The sequence below is a fragment of the Phocoena phocoena genome, chromosome 10 (genome assembly GCF_963924675.1).
Source record: "Phocoena phocoena chromosome 10, mPhoPho1.1, whole genome shotgun sequence".
Taxonomy (NCBI): Eukaryota; Metazoa; Chordata; class Mammalia; order Artiodactyla; family Phocoenidae; genus Phocoena; species Phocoena phocoena.
In genome coordinates this window covers 15,470,958-15,488,048 of record NC_089228.1, presented here as the reverse complement: position 1 = coordinate 15,488,048, position 17,091 = coordinate 15,470,958, and positions in this window count along the sequence as shown.

Sequence of the window (17,091 nt, the reverse complement as noted above, 5' to 3'; positions counted from 1 at the left end):
GTCACAGAATTGTCTCAATAAGTGGTAGCTGTCATCGTCATCATCATCACCACCATCACCTTGAGGTCTAGCACTGGTTTGTAGTGTGATTTTAGGCATATCATTTCATTACTTTGAGGTCCAACTTCATAATTCTATAAAATGGAGGGTGTTGGATTTAGATTGCAAGCTTCCCTCCTGTTCTAATGGTTCCATGATTTTTCAGGCAAATCTAAAGTTGGAAATTTCATTCCGGATATGGGAAGTCTGTATGCTGGCAGGTTAGGGGAAGTATTGTTTTAGGGAAGTAGATTTTGAAAAGAAGCACAGTTCCACCTTTTAGCAACTTTACTTACATTTCTATAATCCACATTTTAGAAGTTTCTATTATCTTAGATTACATTTTATAACACATACTTCTGCTAAAAAGCCTTTAAAGGATTTCGGTGGGATGTTTAATTTCCCATTATGGTTGGTTTCTCAAATCATTCCCTTTGTAATTGTCACATTTTTACAGTCCTCTTTAAAATGAATTTAATTTTCCAACTAAAAATATCAAGCTGAGTTGGAAATTGAAATTCTAGGACTGTAAAATCAAATGATAAAAAACAAGCTTTCAGGCCGAAGTTTTCAACCACCATAACATGTAGAAATACCTCCAGAAAAGTGTTTTCTTATTTCTTATAACATGCATAAGAATACTTCTAAGATTATTTTGGTCAAAGTAAAATTCTATAACATTTCTAAATCTAGAAAATGATTTAGTTTACACCTTGTTATTTATTTAAGTACATAAGTGTTTGGTTTGATTGGAGCATCTTCTTCAGTCTGTTTATGCTTCACTTAAATTACTCATGTTTCAGCTTTACAAAGTTTACTTTTGTCTGTATTATGTTAAACATTATTTTTTTTTTTCTAGGGCTACAGATATAAGAAAGAATCCAGATATATGTTTTTTCTACTTGGTATTTTAAAAACTCACCCTCATGTTTTGTGTGATAAATACTCTAAGTTCTTTTGTATTTTTCTTTGTCTTAACCCTTAGGGAATACATAGTAAACATATTCAATAGGCACCCTAGGGACTACTGTCCCTAACTTATGGGTTAGAAAACTGAGATGTTGACTCATTCAAAGTCAAATTCATATTTACTGAATAAGTATTAGATCTTATATCTCCTAGCTTCTAGACTAGTGTACATTTTACAGTGCCTCACTGATTTGCCAATGTAATATAGATTCCTCCCAACTTAATGGAAGCGTGCAAACGCCTGACATGAATTAGATATGGTTGAACTGGTCAATCATTGTCTGATTGGCCGCAACGATTATAGCATTAAATGGTATTTCATCTTGATTTCCTCTGCTCTTTTTTTCTTATGCCATTTCCCATTTTATTGGCCTTGGTATGGATATGCTTTTCATTTGTGAATGTCCAATTATCATGCCTTCATATTAGGTGGAAGGCCGATTAGCATGGATTAATCAAGGTAATGAAATAATTACACTGATCATGATATAACTATATAGTAACCAACATTAGCATGGCCTAATTACCTAGTGGTTATGAGCATGTGCCTTGGAGATCTGATTGAAGTGGGTTTGGATTTGACCTTCAGTACTTACTAATAATGTGTGCATTTGCGAGTTACTCAATCTCTTTGAGCTTTGGTTTTCTCTTCAGTCTTTAGGAGATAATAGTACTTACAGAATTTATTTTTTAACAGATACAATTATGTAAATGCATTGTATTTTCTACATGGCAAGGCCTCGATAATTATTAACAGCATGACTTTTATTGCCCTGGCTACAAGGCTGTGTACCTATCGAATTATGATCCAGTCTTCCTCCCTTAGCACCACAGTCTTAGAGGATGGGACAGGTAATGCCAGTTTGGTTATATTCAGCATCCTTCGCTGGGGATTTATTGAACTCACGCTGGAATAACAGAGCTAGTCTCAGAGAATGACGCTGCAAACAAACAAGACAGAAGTAAGAGTAAGCAAGATGGGGCTTCCCTGGTGGCACAGTGGTTGAGAGTCCGCCTGCCGATGCAGGGGACACGAGTTCGTGCCCTGGTCCAGGAAGATCCCGCATGCCGCGGAGCGGCTGGGCCCGTGAGCCATGGCCGCTGAGCCTGCGCGTCTGGAGCCTGTGCTCCGCAACGGGAGAGGCCACAACAGAGACAGGCCCGCATACCGCAAAAAAAAAAAAAAAAAAAAAGAGTAAGCAAGATGGCTTGATGGTGTTTGGGTTGCAGAATTCAGAGGCCCCTGGTGATGGTTCTCCCTCTGCTTTTTGTATGTTTTTTGTTTGTGGGCTAATAAATGCCCTTAATTAAGTTAGTTTGATTTGGGTTTATGTGACCCATTAATGAGTCCAATAATACAGCTTTTGAAGAAACACATTTCTTCAACCTTCAGTTAACATTTATTACTCCTAACAGTGTTCTATTATTTATTTACATGGTTATTTTCTTTCTTCCTGTTACTGAAGTGTAAACTCCATTTGGACAAGAACCTACAACACTCTTTCCTCACATATTGGAAAATCCCTAACACCTAGTAGCCACTCAGTTAATATTGGGTGAGTCGATGGATGAAGGGAGAAAGAAAGGAATCTTCTTTTGAAAAAATGCTCCCTAGTCAAAATTGCATCCACATTTTTTCCTGAATAGAGTAGGTAAAGATACAAATTTAACATTCATTGAGAACTTACTGTTGAGTCATTCATCATGTTAGATATTGTATATCTTTTGAGATTTTTAGTATCATCCTCATTTTACAAATGAGAGAATGGAGGAGCAGTGAGATAAAGTCACAGTGGTAGATTCTGTAATGCTCCACTCAGATCAGCCTTTGAGAACCAGCTGTTCTGTCTGTTGCTTGGAGTGCTGCCAGCAACCAGCCCTCACATGTAAGCACCCAGCCAGGGTCACGATTGCCTCAGATGAAGAGCTCAAGCTCAGATGACCCTTGCTCAAGGTCATGGCTCCTTTGCAGGGAGACATCTACTGCCTGATGTAGAGGGATAAAGACCCAGGACCCTAACCCAAATTAGGACAGCTCTAAGGATCATGCCCACTTCAGAACTCCCTGGAGGGTGGGCTGAGGAGCCTCTTTATGCTGTGTCACAGCTCAGCTTTTCCCTTTGTCCACTTCTGCTTCCTTGCTATCCCCTCCCCATGTTTTGATCTCAGATAGCTCATTAATAGACCAGAGTCTGCTTCCCAGGGAAACAAATCTTCTATGGTAACTTCTTAAGATTCGTCCCCAGCTAGAGAAGAGGCCTCTCTGAGGAGGTAAAGCTGGCTGAGACCCTCAGGCCCGGGAGAAGTATAGTTCTGAAGTCTGAGCAGAGAAAGAGCTAGATTTTTTCTAGGGTCTTAAAGATGACCGTTGTAAAGCTAGAACACAAGATGCTGGGAGGAGAGAGGCTTGGGAGGGTGGCAGGCACCAGACCATGCAGGGCCTTGTAAGCCATGCAGAGAAGCTAGACTTGCATTTTCAATTGTTTCTACCCTTTTCTCTGCTCATGCACCAGGATTCGCCTCCCCCTATCTCTAGCTACCATGGTTCCGCCCTTTGGAGCCCATTTCTGCCCTATGAAATTGTACTTGAATTTGTGTTTTCTCTCAGAATGCTATTTATAGACCTTTTCATTCTTAACCTTCTCACTGGCTTGCTACTATAATTATAGTCTCAAAAAGCAGTTGTTTTCTGGGAAAAGGATGTTTTGAGCTATTAGTTGTGACTTAGTCAATTGTGTGTAGCTTAAGAAATATCTTTCTTTATCCACTAAAAAGGCTAGAGTTCCAGTTGCTATGATTTAAAGGCAATGGGAATATTTCCTAGAGTTTCATGAGATTATAAAAACCTTTTCTGACATTTGAAGTGATTATAGTTTATACCACATTGATTTACGATTGGTGTCATTCAAATGACCTTTAGAATTCAGTAACTTCTAGGTCACAGAGAGGCACAGATGGGCACCATGTCATCTTTGTATCTGATAACTGGCGTGTGTGTGTGTGTGTGTGTGTGTGTGTGCACGCACACACACATGCTAATTACTTAGGTATACTCTCTGGGAAAAAGTGTAAATGCTAAAGGTTTTCATGTATTTTGGGCAAGTGTCAGTGCCTGGTGGAAGAAGCTTAGTATCTGAAATATGGAAACTGCAGAGATAATGACTCATATATATGCTGCAAGCTGTATCTTCTTGCATTGTTTTCCCCCAGTGTTTCCTGGCAAACTAGCACAGTAGTTCTCACCTTTGACTGCCTATCATAATTTACTGTGGCAGTTTTTAGATCTAAGGCTCTCTGGGCAGCCATTCCAACTTTGTAGGTGAAGCCCAGATAGCTATTTCTTGTAGTGGTGGGTGTGGGTGCTCTTTTCAACATCTACCCATGATTTTATTTGACAAGTAGCGTTGAGAAACATTGGTCTGTTAAAATATCTATAAGGAAGGTACAAAATCACCCCTGGTTGAAAAACCACTGCTCTAAGTAAGGCCTTCTGCCCTACATCCAAAGCAAGAATGCTGCCTTGTGCAACTCCAGGGAATACCATTCATTTGTATTCTATGCAGAGTTCTTCCTTCGAGTTGTGCAACAGCTGTACATCACTCAAAAGGAGAAGCTCTGCTTTACTGTGTAATGGGTGAAATGACATGCTCTGGTGATATACATATATTTGGAGATTTAATAAAGGACCAGGATATAGCATACTTAATCAAAGTTTTACTATATTTTTAAACTGCATTCATGAATATTGCTTCTCTTTTGTAGTTTCTTCTCTCTGTCATGCATACACACAAAGTGAGGCATGGAACTCTCTTACTTTGTTTAACATGTTTTTAGTTCTAAGCAGAAGCCCAAAGAAAGTGAAGAAGCAAAAGCAGTATTGATGAATGCTGCTGTAGAGTTCTAATTAATTCACTGTCCTTTCGGAAATGAGACCATAGATCCCAGGAATTAAGGTGAGAGTGTGAGAGTAGACAAAGGAAGAAATGTCCTCAGTTCCCAGGCAGATTCGGAGGTTAAGGCAGGAACCTCATCTGTCTTTTTTTTTATATATATAAATTTATTTATTTTATTTTTGGCTGTGTTGGGTCTTCGTTGCTGCGCGCCAGGCTTTCTCTAGTTGCAGCGAGCAGGGGCTACTCTTCATCGCGGTGCGCGGGCTTCTCATTGCAGTGGCTTCTCTTGTTGCCGAGCATGGGCTCTAGAGCGCAGGCTCAGTAGTTGTGGCACAGGGGCTTCGTTGCTCCGTGGCATGTGGGATCTTCCCAGACCAGGGATTGAACCCATGTCCCCTGCAATGGCAGGTGGATTCTTAACCACTGCGCCACCAGGGTAGCCCCTCATCTGTCTTTTAAGTGCTGTATTCCCAGTGCCTAGAAGAACAGCTGGCATATGGTGGTTGCCCAGTATATTTTTGGGATGATTGAATGAGTGAACGGCTTGGACTGGACAACCTTATATTGTTGGCCCTGGTATCTAGGCAAAAGGGAACTACAGTAGAAACAAGAACTGAGTCCTGCCTGTGTCTGTGTTTGTCCTTACATGGAAATTCCAGTTCAAGGGGGGACTTAATATGTAGGTGATTAAAGATCTCTCCATGGATTTTCCATGGTGCCTGGCATTCTCAGTTCTGTCCGCCTGGGTAATTTTAGGGGTTAAGGCTTCATGTCTCCTCTAACATGGGGATATTAGCTTTGATTAGTTGTGGGATGAGTACCACTGATGGAGTATAAAATAATCATAGATAATCTAAGATTAAGTATAATTAAATAGCAGACATATAAATCAAATATTTCCCTTTTTCATTCTCTTTTGGTACTTCGGATTAAGTCAAAAACTAGTTTTGTGCGTGCATGATTTTATACATTTTTAACACGTTCTACCATCTTTTTCTCATGAAAAGAGACCAGACTTCAAAATCCAAGATTCAGCTGGTCACAATGTCTGCTTAGAATTTAATTGTTTAGGTTTCAATGTATTTATTTTTATGGGATGTGGTGCTGATTTCCCATTCTGTAGTAGTGAGAGAACATATTATCTTAAGATATTTTAGTGAGGTGGATGGACCTAGAGCCTGTCATACAGAGTGAAGTAAGTCAGAAAGAGAAAGACAAATACCGTATGCTAACACATATATATGGAATCTAAGAAAAAAAAAAAAAGTCATGAAGAACCTAGGGGTAAGACGGGAATAAAGACACAGACCTACTAGAGCGTGGACTTGAGAATATGGGGAGGGGGAAGGGTAAGCTGTGACAAAGTGAGAGAGTGGCATGGACATATATACACTACCAAACGTAAAACAGATAGCTAGTGGGAAGTAGCCGCATAGCACAGGGAGATCAGCTCGGTGCTTTGTGACCACCTAGAGGGGTGGGATAGGGAGGGTGGGAGGGAGGGAGACACAAGAGGGAAGAGATATGGGAACATATGTATACGTATAACTGATTCACTTTGTCATAAAGCAGAAACTAACATGCCATTGTAAAGCAATTATACTCCAATAAAGATGTTAAAAAAAGAAAAAAGATATTTTATTCTAAATAGAAAAGTAAGTCAATTAAAAATAAGTGCAAGTAATGCATGCATATGAAAAAAAATCATGAATGTATCACTTGAATGGCTTGAGAAACATAGAATTTGTTTATTTTGTTAGTTTGATATCTCCCCTTGAGGAAGATAGACTCTTGGAGACCCCCAGGCTGAGTGGTTCCGAAAGAGGCAGCATGTTCTGGGGATGTGTTTGTATGTCTTTGGGGCCACCTGGGAGATGATGAAGGTTGCTGGGAGAGGGCGGCCCCCAAAAGGGGGTGGACAAGTCCTGGAAGGACACGTAGGGCCCTTTGAAAGGCCAACTGCATCAACTTCAGATGTTCAGTTCTTCTCACATGGGTATCTGTCCAGGCAGCACCGACATGCCTTCTGGTTTGAGAGGCCTGTGAGAGTAAGAGGGACTATTGTTTCACTGGGCAGTCAGTCCTACTATTATGAGTCATGGAATTCTGAGTCATGCATCATAGGAGTCAGCAGGACCTCAGCTGTCCTTTAATTCAACCATTCTTTTGGGGCGTGAAGGCGTTTGCATTCCCATTCCCATACACGGTCATCAACCTCTACTTTACCTCCTCTGATAAGAGGACTCCTTCCTGAGGCTTCCAAGTCCATGTTTGTGTAACTCCAAGCCTCGAATCTCTCTCCCAGGAATTTTCATTTGTTTCTCCCAGTTCTGCCCATTGGGCCCCTAGAAAACAAAATCGAATTCCTTTTCTGTGACACTCAGATGTTTGAAGAGAGGTTTTATGTCTCGCTTGAGTTATCTTTTTTCCCCGGAAAACATCCCCAGCTCCTTCAGCCTTTCTTTCCACGAGGTGGTGTCCATTGATTGTCTGAATCAATTTTAAATGTAAGCACCTAAGCCTGGATAAAAATGTCTAGGTGTTCCTTTAGGGGAAAAAAAGTAAAGTGTGACAATCACATTCTTTATTCTAGATACCATATTTCTTTTACTATATCCTAGGATTACCAACTTTTTGGCAATTTTATCACATCATTCATTAACTGTCTTTTTTAAAAAATACTACAATTGTGCCACACCTTCTTTGTTTTAAACTTATGCCAATGTCTTTCTAATAAAAATATGCGTGATTTGTGTTGTATGTGTGTAGCAGGAAATAGGAATTGCAGGGAAATAAGAGTAAACCGTTAAGGACCAAGAGAAATTAGACATTTGAAGACGTATGACATATCTGACACCACGTGTAAGCTGAAAAGCAAGACATCAGTTTTATTTTTCCTTAGCCTGTCCAAAGGAAGTTTTTCTCCGGTTTTGGTCCTTGAGCCATTTATATGCGCAACATCTTATTATAGAGGTCTTGCCTGAATATCCCATCTTGCTGTCTCATCCATCTTTGCCTGCTATTGCCCTATTTGATTTCTCTTCATAGCTCTCATGGCTACCAAGCATTTTATATCTTTTTATTTATGTATTAAAACAATTTACGAAAGCAGGGGCTTTGTCTATCCATACTACCAAGGACAGAGCATAATATTTGTCACAAGATTTTGTTAAACGAATAATTGCATAAATGAGTAAAAGAATGATTTGGGATGTTAATTCCATATGCAGATTCCTGGGCCCCACTCTGGCTGCGGGGCCCGGGATTCTAGGAATTCATCTGTATTCTAAAATTTTAGCAGGGCTGTTTTTGCATACGTGCACACAATGTTTAATACACCAAAAACTGTAAATAAAATATAAAAAGTAAATTTTTGAAATATCCAAAAATGGTTCTTCTCCTTTACATTCTTAAAAGACGACATAAATCTGTATAGCGCCATTAGAAATAACCACTTCCATCTTACATTTTAAGTCATTTGCATATTACTGTCCAATATGGGATCACTATCTCCCAAGCCATAATATTTTGCTAAATCACATTCTCATGCCAGTATGACAGCAGAGATCCATACATATATGGGTACTTGCAGACTACTGTAGCTTACCAAACAAACAAGACAGGGAGATCATTTATAAAAGTTACCTCATTGACACTGGGGTGTAGTTTGTGACACTTGTTCAAAATGTTGATCTCAGGGGCTTCCCTGGTGGCGCAGTGGTTGAGAATCTGCCTGCCAATGCAGGGGACACGGGTTCGAGCCCTGGTCTGGGAAGATCCCACATGCCGCGGAGCAACTGGGCCCGTGAGCCACAATTACTGAGCCTGCGCGTCTGGAGCCTGCGCTCCACAACAAGAGAGGCCGCGATAGTGAGAGGCCCGCGCACCGCGATGAAGAGTGGCCCCCGCTTGCCACAACTAGAGAAAGCCCTCGCACAGAAACGAAGACCCAACACAGCCATAAATAAAAAGCAAACTGTCAACAAGTAAAAAATAAATAAACACTATTTAAAAAAAAAAAAAAATGTTGATCTCAAAAACTCAATGCATTGGATGGTGGAAGGAAAAGATCTACATGAAGGCTTTCCATGGAAGGAGACACTCTTATTTTCCTATAAACTGCATTGCTAATAAAATAAGGGAGAAGAGCAATAAGAAACAAACAAGATTAGGAAAGCCAAAATGGTTTTTAAATGAAATTATTTTTCCCAAACTTTTCCATGAGGTCTCTGCAGCTCTGCAACCACCAGCTTGTTGGAAATCTAGTTTGTGACAGTTTGAGAAACCATTCTGTCTGCCCCCTTTTCTACTTATTAAATTAGTTGTACTGAATTTGTTTTCCAGAAAGAAATGTGAATCATCTGAACGATGAGCTAAGCTGTTAAATCCCACAGTGGTTTGGTCACTTAGTTCTGCCTCTCAGCTAGCTGGTCTGGACACAACCCTTGTTTTTACCTTTGATCATTGTAGAAAAAGAAGGTCCAGTACTGCATAATACAAGCCCAATGAAACAAAATTGCATACAAATATCACCCAATACTGCTCTCCACTAAAATGTTATCTGTTTAGCATGATGTTTAGTTTACTTGGAGGTAAGAATTAAATATTGGGTCTTTAAAAGGGGGAGAAAGGAGGAAGACAGGGAGGGGAGAGAAGAAAGCGGGGGAAGGAAGAAGAAAAGATAGAAAAAAGGCAGGGAGATGGGGGAGAGAATGGGAGAAACTTCTTATATTCAGAAAACGGTATTTTTTTTCTCCCTCGTGAAGCATCATGGAATAGGTAAGGCCAGTTGCTACTAAAGTTGAGTGTTTACTGAGGTTGGGCAATCATATTCCATGGTTGAATATCATATTCACTACCTGTGTGCCCTCAAAAGGTCACACATTTATTAAGATTTCTTACTTGTAAAATATATGCATTGGAGCTGAATGATACTGAAGCCTTAAAAACAATATGTCTCTTTGATTTTTAATGTATCTGTCAAATTTGAAATACAAAGAATAGAATAATTATTTAAAAATATGAGACACAAAGAATCGGCTCTAAAAGACAAATCAAATTTAGAAGGAAAAGTAAATTTTGAATAAAATGATAATAATGGGAAGTACCACTATTGCTGGAGTATAATTCAGTGTTTAATATTTTAATACAAGGAAATTGAACAATATGTATTCTTCATAACTTCTTCAAGTCAGTAATTTAGCTTGAGAATTTTAATAGCTTAAGTACATTCACAGCCAAGATCTGCAGTGTTTACAGGGCATGAGTCACACATTTAAATGCTAAGGGGTGAGTATCAGGAGAGGTAGAAGATGATAGGGAGGAGTGGGGACTGATGCCCTGGAGAATCCAGGTTGTTCTAAACTGGAGACCTCTGCTCTACTTGTTACCGAACGAGGTTTGTTTGCCCGACGTGCAGCAAGCCAAACACTGAGTCGCCGAGGTTTGTCACAGACAGAGGGTTTATTCATGAGGCAGACAAGTGAGGAGAGGGGAGAACAAGGGTCCTCAAAGATGAAGGGCTTGGGATATTTATGGGATAAAGAAGCAGGGTGGTCTTAGGCATGGGGAGGGATGGTTGGAGGCAAGAAAATGGTGAAGTAATCAGTGTTCTGTGCACGTGTATCTGAGTTACACACATCTTCATGGGATGCATGTTCAGAAAGTGGTAGAGTTAATGTGAGCTGAGGCCGGGGTTCTGAGCCGTCTGTTGTCGAAAGATGGACAATTGGACACTCACACAGGTCAGTGGTCTCTACCGGTTTGAACTGGGCAAGACTGGCTCCAGTTTAAGCAGTTGTTACTATAGTAACCCCCCAGTCAGAGGTGTTATCTATAGGGGCAGTTAAAGGAGTCCTGTGATGTTTTGTCTAAGTAAGCTGTGTGAAGTTTGGAGGGAATGCAATTTGCAAGAACAATTAAAAGGAGTTTAGTCAGTGGAGGCCGATTACAGCATAGTATTTATTAAGCAAGTTATAGTTTAAGGGGACTAACTGATGACTGCCCTTGATTTCACGTCCTGGAAGATCATTGCCAGATGCCAAAGCAGGACTAGTCTTGTCAGACTTTCTACATTTTCAGAGAAATCTGAATTTTACTGTTAAAATGCTTAATGTTTAAGCAATGGAAGCTAATTCAGGCCTTCAAGGAAAGTCCGTGTGGAAGGTAAACCAAAGACACCTGTGAGCAGAGTTTGCCCCCCCCACCCCCACCCCCACCCCCCTTTGATTCAAGGGTTTCTGAGTTGCCTTCTACCCATTTCAACTACCAGGTAAATTGCTATCAGCTGTCAATCCTTAATGACAGTTTCTTTATGATCTCGTTCAGATATTTAAAGAGTATCCTTCCCCATAGAATTCAGAATGGCCCTGAAACACGAGGACCATATAATATTCAGTCCAAAACTAGCGCAAAGTGAGGGAAATTCAGAGAGTAGATTCTTGTGTCATCATTCCCTGCTAAATGATTTGCACTGAAGTAGAATCCAGATGCCCAGGCAGCTAAGCTCCTCAGAAATGGGAATGAGCCGCCCTATCGACCAGCTTCTGTCCACTCTAGTGCCCTGAGACTTGTGGTGATTCATCAAATGAACTCCTCGCCATTTGAAGGAGCTAATTCAGTCTCATCCCCAGGGTGGTATTGATGTATTAAGAGGTTATGGCTCTTGGAGCAGTTAATGAAAAAAGAATGCACGGGACATGTTGAACATTTAACTGAAAATTTGTCATTTTATACTGTGATGGTTCTGAATTTCGACATCTTCTTCATTGTTTTGTTGTGGCATGTTTCTTGTTTGTTATTTTGTTTTCTTTTAAGAAAGAATAATGTTAGAGAAAGGAAATGCTCATTTGTGACCGGAAACTTACAGTGATGGGATGTTCTAGACAAAACATAAGAAGTCCCTTGTTGCCACTTGCATTTGTCACTGCTCCAGATCTCTCCATCTAGCTAAGATTTATTCACATAATTGACGTATGGAGTCAGTTTCTCCATAAATCAATCAGACAAGAATCATGTTATTTTTATTTATGCATGTGTTTGCTTTTGTATATCTTACTTTTAGATTTTTACAGGCTCTAGAACATAGAGAGCATTCACCATATTTGTGTTGGGTCAGTGGGTGTTTGAAGAGTGATTTTAAGGATGCCACAGTTTTGCTTTGTTCTTAGCTGCATACGGTTGTGTAAGCTATTTTGAATATATCCATGTGCGGGGCCACATGATGGTAGTGCAAAGTGTCAGCACTGATTTGAAAAGAATTACCTTTTCCTGTGTGTTCCTGTCCAGTGTCAGCTCATCTAAGATGGATGGATGGTGTTGATAGGCTATCACTGTCTTAGGATAGATTTGCAGAAATGCCTGCAGTTTTTTGTTCTAGCTTCTTTCTCCCTTGGGTGCTTTGCTCTGGCGCCGTCATTCAGACCTTACTATAAGGATAACCAATTAGTAGTTAAATGAGTTGAATGATTCATTTTATGTACTCTGTTCAAATGACGCTAAACTCATTGCCACATGACTAGGACAGGTGAATTGTTTCTTTCTGCACTTTTTAAACAGGCCCCCGTAGTAAATAATACTGTTCATAACCCCTGCCTTTATTGCTCTCTTTCCTACACCTAGGGAATCATCTTGAAAATGAACGTGTAGAGGCCCTATTTGTATTCCAGTGGAAATAAGAACTCGGCAGTAATAGAACTGCGTAGGTTTTCACATAAACAGATCACTTAGAAAGGGAGAAGTCGTTTTGAAAACAATACTACAAAAGATCAACGGTGAGAATACTTGCTGGCAATTTCCATCTTTAACAACTCAGGACTGTCAGACTAGCACAGTGCCCCTGACCTGTATGCAGGATATGGAAGTATATCGTGGACCTACTGTGTGCCATAATGAAGACTGCAGAGGCAGATTCACTTCCTGTCTTTGAGATACTCAGAATTGAGCGGGGGGAGGGGTTTGAGACTGGTCATTATCTAACTCTCTGAATGAATGATCCTTGCTCTTTTAACAAGGACATTCTGATTAATAAAATAGTCTTGGGGTTGTAGGGAAAATGTATCATTCTGGAATACAAAGACCTTCTGTCTTTTTTTATAATGGGCTATTTGCCTAAAAGACCAGAGTGCTAGGTGAATTAGACATCTCCAACTCTGTGTAAACAGTACTTTCCAGTCTTTGCTTCCTGGTTAATAATCCCAAGCATTTTTGAAAGCACTTTACTTTGGGTATTAAGAAAGAACTACAAGTGAGATACAGACTTTTGTATATTTTGTAAATGAGATATAGATACTTTGTAAATCTACTACTATGATACTATGATATCACTTACCGATCTCCGTAACTCAAGGAATTGTGCTTTCTCAGTATCCTCATTTTATAGATAAGGAATTGAGGTTCACGCTAACTTTTTTAGTCAAAAACTACTGAGTTTCTCAGTTGAAATGCACACTCTGATTGATCTGATCCCCAAGCCCAGGAGAAGGATGATATATGGAAGCGAGGAAGAGGGTAGCCCCTACCCAGAATGTTTCTCAAATTCTATACAATAATATATTATCCCCACAGTCTTTCAAAACCTGTGTGAGAGAGAGGTGTGGGGAATGCAATGAAAGAGGCTTTTAAGTATTCACAGTGAAGCAGAGGGTTTAATGAGGTGGAATTTTAAGGTTTTTAAACTTGATGGTTGCTCTAAGGTGGGGAGTGCAATGGAAAATGAGGTGGTAAATTTGGATAAACACCCCAGGAATCTTCTGGAATGGAAGAGGTTTCTCCTCAGTATTCGAAGTTCTTGAAATCTCTGGAGCCTTGGTCAAAATAACAAGCCTTCTAAGGAAAATAAACAAACCAACCAACCCCCCCTCAAACAATTCCATGCAGAGAAATAGATGGGACCAGTGGTTTTTTAAAGGGGGTGGCAGCTCTGGGTCTGCGTACCTCGTCCACTAGGAGCAGATCATTTTCTCAAGGGCACTTGCGAAAAGCTCCACAAAGTGTGGTAAGTCTAGTAACCATGGCCAACTTTGTTGTGGAGCATTCTCAGTTAAGCATAAGTGCCTGGGGAGAGCCTTCTTTCTTGCACTCTGAAGAATTACATGGCTTAGTCGGAACATATTACCAGCAGCTGTGGCAACAACAGGAGCAGGTGGCCTAGCTCAAGCCTCAGTTCCTTTGGAGCTACAGGTGGCACCAATAGGCACCTACAAAGGTGACACCAGCAGATGGGAAAAGAAGGCATGTCTTTACCCAGGGCAGCTCTAGAATTTCTACATGGAGGAGGTTCACTGAGAAGTGGGGTAGGGACTGACCTTGAAGCTCTATCTGCATGACAGTCACGCTGTGTTTACTTAGATTGTAAAGTTTCTTTGGGATGTCTTGGAGTTGATGGAACTTATGGAAGAATTAGCCCCTTTCCTTGAGATATAAGTTGGCACCACACCGGCTCTTTATTTGTAAAAATATTAAGCTTTGGCTTTGGTGCCAGTAACATCAGGGTAGAGGCTTGCTTTGTGATGGGGTGGAAAACTTTTCCCTCCTTCCCTTCTACCTTCTTTGGCTGGCCTAATAATTAAATTCACATGAGACAGATGAACGGGAGAAAAACAATTTTGTACACAGGGAGCTCCATAAAAAAATATGAGACTCACAGACAGTCAGGCAGCTGAGGCTTATATACCATCCTGAGCTAAGGAGAAGGGGGTGGGAGACTGGGGTCTTAAAGGAGTGGAAGACAATTCACAAGAATGTGAGAAGAGCCCGTTTAGTAATCAGATGTTTGCCATGCCCTGCAGATAAATCTTTCTGATATAAAACGTTATTTCTGACAATAGCTCTTTCTTCCTGGTACAGGCTCCGTATCTATTAATATATTGTTCTGGGCAGTTAAGGGAGAGGCAAAAAGCTTTTCCTGAAATCTGCTGGGTTGTAATCGGCTTCAGTTCAAAACAATCCACATGCCAAAATGGCACATTTGGGGGTGGCATACATCGCTCCCCCTCAGTGGCAACCTGTCTGAGAGAGATTATGTGGTTTTCCTGCATCAAGAAGTTAGGTTGATTTCTCTTAGAACAAATAGGTAGGAGCAAATTGGATAGTCCTGGAGCACCTGTGAGCATGGCGTGGCCACTGAAGCTCTCACCTGAGGATGGAGATTCTCTAAATCAGTGAGGCAATGCTTGGGAGGAGCAGTTTAGGAAACTCTAAGACACAGTTATTTACACTTCATATTGTAACAACACTAGTTATTAAAACAGTAGTTATTAATCAAAGCTGTTCCCTGATTATCTTAGGGTTCAGTGCTGCAGAATGACTATTTATGACCCCCTGAAAATGCCTAAGTTGAAGCTGAATCCCCAGTGTGATGGTGCTAGGAGGTGCGGCCTTTGGGAGGCAATTAGGTCCTGAGGGTGGAGCCTTCATGAATAGCATTAGTGCCTCTTTAAAAGAGCCCCAGAGCTCTCTCACCTATTCCACCACCGTTTGAGAAGACGGCAAGAAGGCCGCCGCCTGTGACTAGGAAGAGTGTTCTTACCAGACTCTGACTCTGCCAACGCCTTCGTCCTGGACTACTGCCCAGCCTCCAGAACTGTGAGAAATAAATTTCTGTTGTTTATAAGTCCATGGTACAGTTATAGTAGACTGAACAGACTAAGACATCCAGGAAGTCATCTCACTCTCCCCCTACTTCAAATGCTAGGGATTGAGTCTGCGAGAAGCTGGCTGATAACAAATCATGTGTCTGCATCTCCATAGCATTTACCGGCATAATTTGTCCTCATTTTTCATATTGGTGAGCCTGGTTCCTTGCATTCACCTGCTATTTCCAGTATGTTCATATTTCACAGTGGTAAGGATCCTACGCTCCTGTTAGTTTGTACCCTTTCACTGTATACACCAGGATTTAAATAAATGCCTATTGAACAATTGAAAAAATAAGTGCTACCATTTTTAAGGCATATTTACTTGGCAGCAAGATCTCTTCTCAAAATTATGCTAAGAAGAGGCTTCGTGCTGTCATTTCCCTCGTGGCTCCAAGTATGACGAGAATTTGTCTCCTTGCCCTGGTAGCAACTTACTTAGCAGACGATCGAAATTCACCCCCCTGAGGTGTTTTAGGCTTAGGGCAGATTGGGATTATTCATTTTCCTCTCTTTTATGTTCGTATTTTTGTTCTTATTTCTCCTTAAAATTGTATTCACTTTCTAAAAACTTTTAGTATTGACAAGTTTCTAGTGGCTGATATTACCTTAAAATTATGAGAACTGAAAATTTTTGTTTTTATTTTGCCAGAAGAAAATTAAAATTAAATGCATTCCATACATAAAATTTCCTGTCTTGAGAATCTAAAATCACCTTATACATTATCTTTTATGATCTTCACTGGTTTAACATTAACACCTAATTAAACTCTTCTGTGTATCTCAAAGGCAAGGCCAGATTCATGTTGATTTTCTCCATTAAGTTGTTGTATAAAACTCAAGAAGAGTACATATAACTTTCTGGCAAACTCTGATTTAAGAGGTATTTCGTTGAGAAAATAGATTTAACATGTGAACTAATTCCAAGAAACAATTAAATGCAAATTGAGCGCTTTTTCTTAAGGAGACGTTCTAATGATTATCCTAGAAATGCATTTGCGCCAGGAGTCTCATCTTTAGCCGTGAGTTTAATCATCTGTGCCGGTGATGGTCAATTTTAAAATGGTGTGTTCCCTATGAAAAAAACTTGCTTTTTTTTTTTTTAATCACAGCTGGTAGTTTATTCCATTCATATTTGTTGTCATTATCACGTTTTCTGTTTATTCTTGCTCTAAATGTGTTTTGCCCCAGCACATGTTCAATAGGTTTAATTCTTGGCGTGCAGATTTTCAGTATATTTCCTAATCTTCTATGTTACATTTTATTTTAAACAGTGACTCAAATACTAATTTGGAATAATAAAGTATAAGATTTTCTAGAAGTTACAGCAGTGACATGGAAAGAATATTTAATGATGACTAGACTGTGCTTATATTGGATTCAATTTCATAATTAATGGAATTGTTGATACAGGTTCCTTTTCCTTTACTCAAGGTTATTATACATGCCATAAATATATGTTACAAAATTTAATAATTATGTATTCAGAGACACCTATAAATCTTAGTTTTATTTAGCATACACAAAACAATTAAAAAACAATCTCAATGGCCTAT